General features: G+C 37.6%; 1 non-coding gene across 1 annotated transcript; it reads left to right on the top strand.

Annotated features, from left to right (window-relative positions):
* Window positions 1–9,905: 9,905 nt before the first annotated feature.
* LOC148090703 (small nucleolar RNA SNORD109A) lies at window positions 9,906–9,972 on the top strand. The gene has a single exon (XR_015716432.1). It is a non-coding gene; the product is annotated as a small nucleolar RNA SNORD109A (small nucleolar RNA).

The raw sequence follows: 9,972 nt of genomic DNA, 5'->3' as shown, positions 1-9,972 counted from the left end.
TATTTGTGGTTGTCAAATCATCCATGAACCATCCCTGGAATGAATTTCACTTGATAATGGTGTACGATCCTTCTAATGCATTGTTGAATTTGGTTTGCTAATATAGTGTTAAGGTTTTTGCATCTATGTTCATTAGGGATATAGGCCTTTAATTTTATTTTCTTGTATTGTCCTTGTCTGGATTTTTGTATTAGGATAGTGCTGACCGTACAAAATGGGTTGGGAAGTGTTCCATTCTCTTCTGTTTTTTGGAAGAGTTTGAGAAGGATTGGTATTAACTCTTCTTTAATTGTTTGGTGGCATTTACCAGTAAAACCATCTATTCCTAGACTTTACTTTATTGGGAAGTTTTTGATTACTGCTTCAATCTCCCTTTATAATAATCGATTTACTTAGATTTTCTATTTTTTCATGATTCAGTCTTTGAAGGTTGTATGTTTCTAGGGATTTATTCATTCCTTCTAGGTTGTTGAATGTGTTGGTGTATAATTGTTCATAATATAGTCATGTACCTAGTAACGATCTTTCAGTAAACAATGGACCACATGTACAAGGGTGGTTCCATAAGATTATAGGAGACCTGAAAAATTCCTATTGCCTTCTGACCTGGTAGCCGTCCTAAGGTTGTAGCACAATACATTAATATTTTCTGGCAGTCTCAGTCTATGGATAGTAGTACCATCAGCTAGAAATTCCTGAGGGCACTCACCTGGATCCGGTTGAGCTTCCCACAGATATCACCCCTTTGTAAATCACTGTTACAATGGGATGGACCCTTGTGGTTCTTATCAGAGTGCAAGATGCCCTTCCACAGTAACCATTCAGAATATTTGAAGAAAAAATGAGTTTATTACTACAGGTCCCAGAGCATAGAAGTTCTGCGAGAGAGTGCACAGTAAGTCCTAGGGTAGAGAGAGAAAAAAATCATGAGCCTGGGCTTCTGTTTTTACTGGGGAATTTTGCACACTCACTTTTTAACGGTGTTTCTAAAACATAAGAGTGAGAATTTAAAGCATGGAAAGAGAAAAAAAACAAGTATCCCAAACGGTCAGTTACCAAAATCAAGCAAATAAAGGCACTTCAAGTGGGGTGAGGTTGCCTGGCTCTTTTATCTAGTGTGTTTCTGGCAGTATCTTAAACAATAACCTAACAAGCAGAACAAAAACAGATTCATAGATACAGAGAACGTTTTGATGGTTGCCGGAGGGGAGGGGAGTTGGGTAAAGATGATGAAGGGATTTTGAAGTACAAACTGGAAGTTAACAGAATAGTCAGGGGGATGTAAAGTGCAGCACAGGAAATACAGCCAATAATATTCTGATACCTATGCATGGTGTCAGATGCTTATGAGACTTATCTGGATGATCACTTAGTAAGTTATGTAATGTCTAATCATTGGGCTATACACCTGAACTAATACAATACTGTATGTCAGCTGTAATTGAAAATAAAAAATGATTTTTTTTAAAAAAAGGAGCTTATGTCAGGCACTTGCATTAGAAAAAGAAAAGCCAACTGTTGGGGCTCACACTACAATTTCATGTTTGTGGTGATGCCGGTATAAAGAAACCTACTGTGCTGCCAGTCCATAAAAGTATATTGAGCATACATTCACAGTAGTAGACCATACCATGACGTTTGCACAGTAATGAGATCTCCTAGGGACACATTTCTCAGAACATACCCTGCTCGTTAAGTGGCACAGGACAGTAGTCTTTGTGATCCTTTGTGGTATTAGTTGTCATGTCTCCTCTTTCATTTATAATTTAATTTGAGTCTTCTCTCTTATTTTCTTGCTAAGTATATGTAAAGGTTTTTCTATTTTGGTTATCTTTTAAAACAACTATTGCCTGACCAGCATGGCTCAGTGGTTGAGCATCAACCTATGATCCAGGAAATTCAGGTTTGATTCCCAATCAGGGCACATGCCCAGGGTTTCGGGCTTGATCCCCAGCAGGGGGCGTGCAGGAGGCAGCCCGTCAATGACTCTCTCATCATTGATGTTTCTATCTCTCCCTATCCCTTCCTCTCTCTGAAATCAATAAAGATATATTTTTAAAAAACAACCCAGCTCTTAATTCCATTGATCTTTTCTATTATCTTTTTAGTCTCTTTTATTTATGTCTGCTTTAATCTTTATTTCTTCTGCTAACTTTGGGATTCATTTGGTTTTATTTTTTGTAGTTTCTTGATAGGAAGTTAGTTTCAGATATTTTTCTTAATGTAGGTGTTTATTAAAATAAATTTATTGCTTAGAACTGCTTCTGCAGCATACCATAAATTTTGGTATGTAATATTTTTGTTTGTCTCAAGATTTTTTTTTAATCTTTTGGTTTCTTTTACCCATTAGTTGGCCAGGGTCATATTGCTTAATCTCCATATATTTTTAAATTTCTCCATTTTCTTCTTGTAATTGATTTTCAGTTTCATAACATGATGGTCAGAAAAGATGCTCGATAAGATTTCAGTCTTCCTAGATTTATTAAGACTTGTTTTGTGACCACCTGCTGTTGGATTGAATGTTCTGTGTGTGTGAGTGTGTGTATGCACACGTGTTCCATATGACATAATGTGTAGTTTAAGTTTAATGTTTTCTTATTTATTTTTGGTCTGATGAGCTACCCATGGTTGAACTGTTGAATATGGAATATTAAAATCCCTTTCTATTATTATATTGCTGTGCATTTCACCCTTCAGATCTTTTTGTAAATAAATATTTACAATTGTATATAAGTATTTACACTTGTCATATCATCTTGATGAATAGGCCCCATTATCATTATATAATGACCTTCTTTGTCCCTTCTTACAGTCGTTGGCTTAAAGTCTGTCTGGTTTGGTATAAGTATAGATATTCCTGCTTTATTTGGGATTCCATTTGAATGAAATATATTTTCCATCTCTTCACTTTCATTCCATGCGTGCTCTTAAAGCTTAGGTGAGTCTGTAATAGGGAATATATAGTTGGGTCTTCTTTTTTTTAAATCCATTTCCCTGCTCTTTTGATTGGAGATATGATTCCAATTATATTTACAGTAGTTATTGATTGGTTTGGATTTACTAAAACCATTTTGTTAATTGTTTTCTGGTTGTGTTTGTCCTCTCGCTCTATCTTGTGATGTCATTTTCTGTAGTAGTATGCTTTGATTCTTTCTATTTCATGTGTTTATAGTATAGGCTTTTGCTTTGTGTTTAACCTGAGGTTTACATAAAACATCTTCTGTGTATAATTGTCTATTTTATGTTGATGATACCTTCAAATGCATACCAGTGCTTCCCTACCACAACATACTATATTGTTTTTTTAAATTAAGCATTTGCTTGACTTTTTTAGTATCTCTTCATTGATTTCAGAGAGAGGAAGGGAGAGGGGGAGAGAGAGAGAGAGAGAGAGAAACATCAATGATGAGAGAGACTCATTGATCGGCTGCCTCCTGCACGCCCCCTACTGGGGATTGAGGAGCCTGCAACCCGGGCAGGCATGTGCCCTGACCGGGAATCCAACCACGATCTCCTGGATCCTCGGTTGATGCTTAACCGCTGAGCCTCGCTGGCCGGGCAACATATTATGTTTTCAATTTTATGATTTGCCTCCGTTGACATTGTGTATCCATTATTGTAGTTATAGTTATTTTAAAAATGTTTAACCTTCTAGAGTTCTAAGTAACTTACACCATATAACATTATTCTGAATTAACTACATAGTTAACCTTTGCCAGTGAGTTTTATACTTTCATATGTTTTCCTTTCAATAATTACATTTTTTTTATTTTTAGCTTGGGAAACCTACCCTTTAATATTTGTTGTAAGGATAGTCTTTCAGTTTTTGTTTCCCTGGAAAACTCTTTATCTCTCTTTTAGTTCTGAAAGTTGACTGTGGGGTAGAGTGATCTTGTTGACAGTTTGACTCTGGTCTGGCTGCCTTCTGTTCTCCAATGCTTTTGCTGAAAAATTTACTGCTGGTCTTAACATGTTGCTTTCAAGATTCTCTCCTAGTCTTTAACTTTTGACTAATTAATTACAATATGTCTTGTCGGGGTCTCTCTGGATTCCTCCTTCCTGGTGCCTTTGGGATTCACGAACGTGAATCCCCGTTTCTTATATCAGTGAAGTGTGTAGCCTATTAATGTAAATAAACCTTATACTCCTTTCTCTCTCGCCTCCTTCCTGGACCTCTGTGCGTGCATTGGTCCCTTTGAAGGTGTCCCATACATCCCTTAATCTATCTCCACTTTTCATTATATTTTTCTTCTGGCTTATCTGATGGGATGAATTCCACTGCCCTGTCTATGGCCCGTCCTTTCTTCCGCTTCATCTGCTCTGCAGTTGAACCCCTGTAGTGAACAACTCAGTTCAGTTACTGTGTTCTTTACCTCTGTGGTTTCTCTTTGGTACTTCTAAAAGTCTTTTTCTGTTTGGCAGTTCTTCCATTCTGCATTGTTCTTCTGACCTTGGGGCGCATCTTTATGACTATTATTTTAAACTCTTGTCAGGTAAGTCACTTATCTCCATTTTATTAAGATCTGTTTCTGGATGTAGTTCGTTTGTTTGGAACATACTAATTTGTTTCTTAATTTTCCTTCACTCTATGTGTTGTTTCCATGCATTAGTTAACAGAGCCACCCTCCCAGCCTTGATTGACAGAATGGTCTTAGGTAGGAGATGAACCTTGTCACCACGTGGTGGTGCGGGGGCTGGTCTTGTGCCTGTTTAGAACTATCTCTTTGTTTGCTACAGTCCTGTGGGACTTGTGAGTAGAGTTTAAAATCACCCAGCTATGACTTTAGATTTCTCTATTACTCTCTTTATTTCTATTGGTTTCTTTTCATGTCATTTGAAACTCTGATTAGGCACATAAATATTCATGATTATTTAGTCTGTTTTGTAACTTGACCCTACTACATTATGAAACGTCTCTATCTCTGGTATTCCACTGTCCTGAAGTTTATGCTACCTGAAATTAATGTACCCGCTCCAGCCTTTCTACTCTTACTGTTCGTATGGTAGTGTTTCATCACTTTTTTCTTTCAACGTGTATCTTTATGTATAATGTCATTTTAGACAGCATAGCGTTGGGATATGTTTTAACCTTTGAGAGATGGTGTGTTTTTATTCCATTTATATTTAAAGTAATCATTGAAAAGTTGGGTTTAAGTATGCCATTTTAAAAAATACATCTGTATTGATTTCTGAGAGAGGAAGGGAGAAGGAGAGAGAGAGAGAGAAACATCAATGATGAGAGTCATTGATCGGCTGCCTCCTGCTCGCCCCCTGCTGGGGATCGAGGAGCCTGCAACTCAGGCCTGTGCCCTGACCAGGAATCAAACCGTGATCTCCTGGATCCTAGGTCAATGCTCAACCACTGAGCCACGTTGGCTGGGCTTAACTGTATCATTTTTTATGCTGTTTTCTTTTTATGTGTTTACCCTTCGGTGTCTTTTTGGGTTTTTGTTTGTTTTTTGGTTCTTCTGTCCCATCTTTTCTACCTTCCATTTGATTGTTTAATATTTTTTTAGAATTTCATTTATCTTTCGTTTTTTAACTCTGCCTCTTTGCATTTTTAGTAGGTGTTCTTTTGATTGCAATATACATATTTAGTTTTTCACCTTTTAAGACTAAATATTACATCACTAAACAATCTTGTAACTGTATGCACCCATTTTCCTAGTCTCTGCCCCATTTTATGATAGAGGTGTCATATGGGTATATTATCTCTCCATATGCTAAAGGTAGGTTTTATTATAGCCAGTGGTATAATTGTTTGAAGTAGCTATAGTCATTTTAAAGATTTTAAGGAGGAAAAATACTTCATATTTACGTAAATATTAATGAGTTTCAATGTTTTTCATCCTGTTCTGAAGATCCATGGTTCTTTCTGTTGTTATCTATCTCCTCAGAGGACTTTTCTTTAGCACCAGAGGACTACTAGTGATAATTTTTTTAGTTTTCTTTTGTCTGATGGTATCTATTTGTTCAGCCCACTTTATGGAGGGATAATGCTACTGAGCATAGAATTGCGGTTTGCCTTTCTCCTGCTGTTACTTTAAGGCCCTAGTCCCTAGTTTTCTGGACTTCATTGGATATAACCATTTACTACTTTGGTTAGTTGGTGTAGAAAAGAGTTGAAAGCAAAGCTTTGGTGAGCTAAGCAGGATATGATAGATACTTCAGCAAAGGGTAGTTACGGAGAACGCAAACAAAAGGTTGGCTTTATGCTTGCTCTTTCCACCTTTTTCACAGTTTTGATAAAATGAGCTCCTTTGACAGGGAATTGTTTATATTCTTGTCTCGCCCAGAAAGTCATGCAGAAATAATCATCACATTTTTAAGTGGCTAGTTTCTCTTTCATGGTATTTAGAGTGAGAGAATAAATTAGAGAGGAAATGGATGACTGGTGAAGAGAAAAAGCCACGTGAAAATATCAGCGTGAATTAATGACCAAAATATCATTTCCTTGAATTAACGGACAACACTGCCATTATTGTCAAAGCGTAGACATAGGGGCTCTTTTGTGAATTGTGCTGCACTGTAAACATTTTATGTGAGTTCTCTTAACACAGAATCGATCCAGCCCTTGAAAATGCCACGTTCATATTGGAGATAAGCAGGACATAGGCATCTCACCACCTCTGAATTTGGGGAAGGTGAAATTAATCTTCTGTTTCTTTTATATTTGAATGGCATATTTTTTCACCTTGGCATGACTTCCACGTGTCATCTCCCATGACGGTCACGCAGGGAAAGGGAAGCTGCTGCAGTTCTGTAATGCCCACCAGGACCAAGACATGCCGCTGTGGTATGACCTTAGGAGCAATTTAGGAATAGCGTTCTAACGGAGCATAGCCCACGGGTACAGTCTTTAACCCAATTAGGCTGTGTTCTCCAAGTTGGCTTTTTTTATTCTTTATCTGCACTGGAGGGTTTTGAGGAGAGAAAGAGAACCTGCTAACTTAAAATTAAATTTGTGCTACTTTTTATTTTACAGTCAATTAAAAATGTATATGTATGGTTGCTTGAAACTTGTATGACCAACTCTTAAATGATCAATTCATAAAAAGAAAAGTATTGTGAATGGCCAAGAGCATATAAACTTATGCCCAATCTTATCAATCTTTATAATGAAATAATTAAGTAGATGGAATACTTATATATAATCAAATAAATATCTGTGTGCACCCAGAGACACACACAATGAAACAAATCAACAATTAGTTGTCATTTTTCACCTATTAGATTTAAGAGGTACAAAGCCTGGAGATATTTGGACTCATATGTTACAGCAGAAAATAATGTAAGAGATGGAAATTAGCACGTTTTGACTAACAATTTTAGTCTTAGAAATTTACCTATAGGATGTGTAATAGGTATTGTTCAAAGATGTATATAAACTCAAGGGTACTCATTGCAGCCTTAGTTATACTTGTAAAATTGTAACTAAACTGTTAAGTCATCATGCTTGGGGACCTAGTGATGATCCGCGGATCCAGTTGGATTGTGTTCAGTTACATACAGTAATGTACGTTCGAAGTAATTGATATGAAAATCGAGATTTTTCAAGTTTATTTTTCCTCCAGTTATTGAGTTACTGTGTTTCAGGCATTAATATTGTGTTTTGTTCATGTGAAATGATATATGTATGTGCTCCTTCAGATACGGTCAATAAACTAACTTTATAGGAAGACCATTGAAAAATGGCGATAGTGAGTTCTGGTCATTTTTTACTTTGTCATTTGTGGAAGTGTTTTGTGTAGTTTCAAAACTATGTGTTTCAATTGAGTTTTAGTACATGTACCACAGGCTGAGATAAACACAATTGTGTGAATTATCTCATATAATACTTATAATAACCGTGTTGAGTAGGATATTTATTCCCTTTTATAAAAATACTAGAGGCTGAGTTTGAGATTGAGTTTGATAATATAATTTCATCCTATTATACAATTTAATTAAACCCACTTGTGTCACAACCTTTGGAAAGTAATAATTAAAAATACTTACATTTTGCTAAATCGATGGAGCGGAACCATGTTTTTGGGGAAAATGCTCATTTCTGAGGTCATATCCATTCTCCCTTTATCTTCAGGGTCAGGCCATGAGGATTCTCAAGTGCAGTTCCTCAGGCTAAAAGGTGTAAGTAAGTATTGAGGTATTGCAGGAACTAGAGGAAGACATGAACAGGACTTTGTGGAAAATCTTGTGGTATATACCTACGAAAACTGACATGGAAAGATAGGGGGCGCCAGTGCTTAGGAGATGGGCCGCCGATGACGGATGCCGAGCGGGGAGCTGCCTCTGGCTTTGAATTTGATACAACTTGGGGATGTCTGGACATGATAAATCTTCAAGAATGGGAAATCTGATTCACGACGGTAAGATATTTATAATGTTGAACGGGTGAGAAATGAATGGATATGGTAAAAAGTAAAGTTCTTTGAAACAGAAAAATATTAAACAATGTTTTTATTGATTTTAGGCAGAGAGGAAGGGAGAGGGAGAGAGAAACATCAATTGTTGCCCCCTGTATACCCCTCTACTGGGGATCAAGCCCGAAATGGGGGCATTGCCCTGCCAGACTAACTGGGAATCTAACTGGTGACCTTTTGGTGCATGGGACGGTGCTCAGCCAGCTGAGCCACACTGGCCAGGGCTATGTGCTGTTTGTAATAGATTTTCAAAGTTCTTATCTCTTCTAGAATATATGCCTCACAGCACCCTTGTCATATGTCCTCCTATTTCCCTGTCACAGAACCTTCTCATAAAGTCTATTTGATGGAATATAACTTTTTTTTTTTTTAAAAGTAAAGCTTAACTGTGGGGAAAATACACTACTTTTTTTTTTTTTTTAACTTTATTGATTTCAGAGAAAGGAAGGGAGAGGGAGAGAGAGAGAAACATCAATGATAAGTCATTGATCAGCTGCCTCCTGCACGCCCCCTGCTGGGGATCCAGCCCGGAACCCGGGCATGCGCCCTGATGGGGGAATTGAACTGCGATCTCCTGGATCGTAGGTCGATACTCAACCCCTGAGCCATGCTGGCCTGGCTTGAGGGAATATAACTTTAGAGTATCTCATTCAAAGGTAAAATTGTTGTGTCACTAATTTGCATAGATTATTGGCTCTTGTAGAGTGAAGGATTCAGAGGGGAAATAAGTGACGAAACAAAGGGCCGAAGGTAATAAAGAGCCAAGCAACTGTGATTTGTGTGCCAAGGACTTGACGTGTGGGGGTGACTGCCTGGAAAATAATTATTATGACAGAACCAGCTGTTGTACTTTATTTTCACATGAGTTTCAGATATTTTCTGATCTGATTTATATTCTTCAATGTTTTGCTCCAGGTCAAAGGCTGGAACAAGTTACTCTACTTCAGGATAGAGGTGAGTAGCTACTCTGGTGCTTTTGAAATTCTTTGTGTGTCTGTGTGTTGTGATCAGTGATGTCAGTACTTGAAATTCTTTGGGCTCATTTTTCAGAGGCCCAGTGGAGAATATTTTATGGTGGATTTTTCCCCCCCAACGTGCACCTACTTTGCTAAAGGGATCTTCATTATTGGCCCTTTCCTTTATTAAATACAAATCTCATTTTGAAGTCTACTTTAAGAATGTCTATTGCACATGTATTGTTTTCATTTTATTTAATTTTATATTTTTATTTCAGAGAGAGGAAAGGAGAGAGAGAGAAACGTCAATTAGTTGTTCCACTTACTTATGCATTCATGGGTTTATTCTTATAATGTGCCCTGACTTGGGAATCGAACCTGCGTCCTTGGCTTATCAGGGTGATGCTCCAGCCAGCTGACCGCCTGGCCGCGGCTGTACGGTTCTTTATTCACCGTGTAATAGAGAAACCTGAAGACAGGAGGCCTGGTGCTGGAAGTGCTTATTTGTTGGGAGGGGGTCTTGTCTGGATCAATGATGAGCACAATTGTCTGAGGATGCTGAGGGACTCATTCCAGATGTCAATCTGAGGTCC

Source organism: Miniopterus natalensis, chromosome 22 (genome assembly GCF_054644295.1).
Source record: "Miniopterus natalensis isolate mMinNat1 chromosome 22, mMinNat1.hap1, whole genome shotgun sequence".
NCBI classification, from domain to species: Eukaryota; Metazoa; Chordata; class Mammalia; order Chiroptera; family Miniopteridae; genus Miniopterus; species Miniopterus natalensis.
The sequence above is the reverse complement of the archived record's forward strand: the minus strand, read 5'-3'. Positions and strand labels throughout refer to the sequence as shown.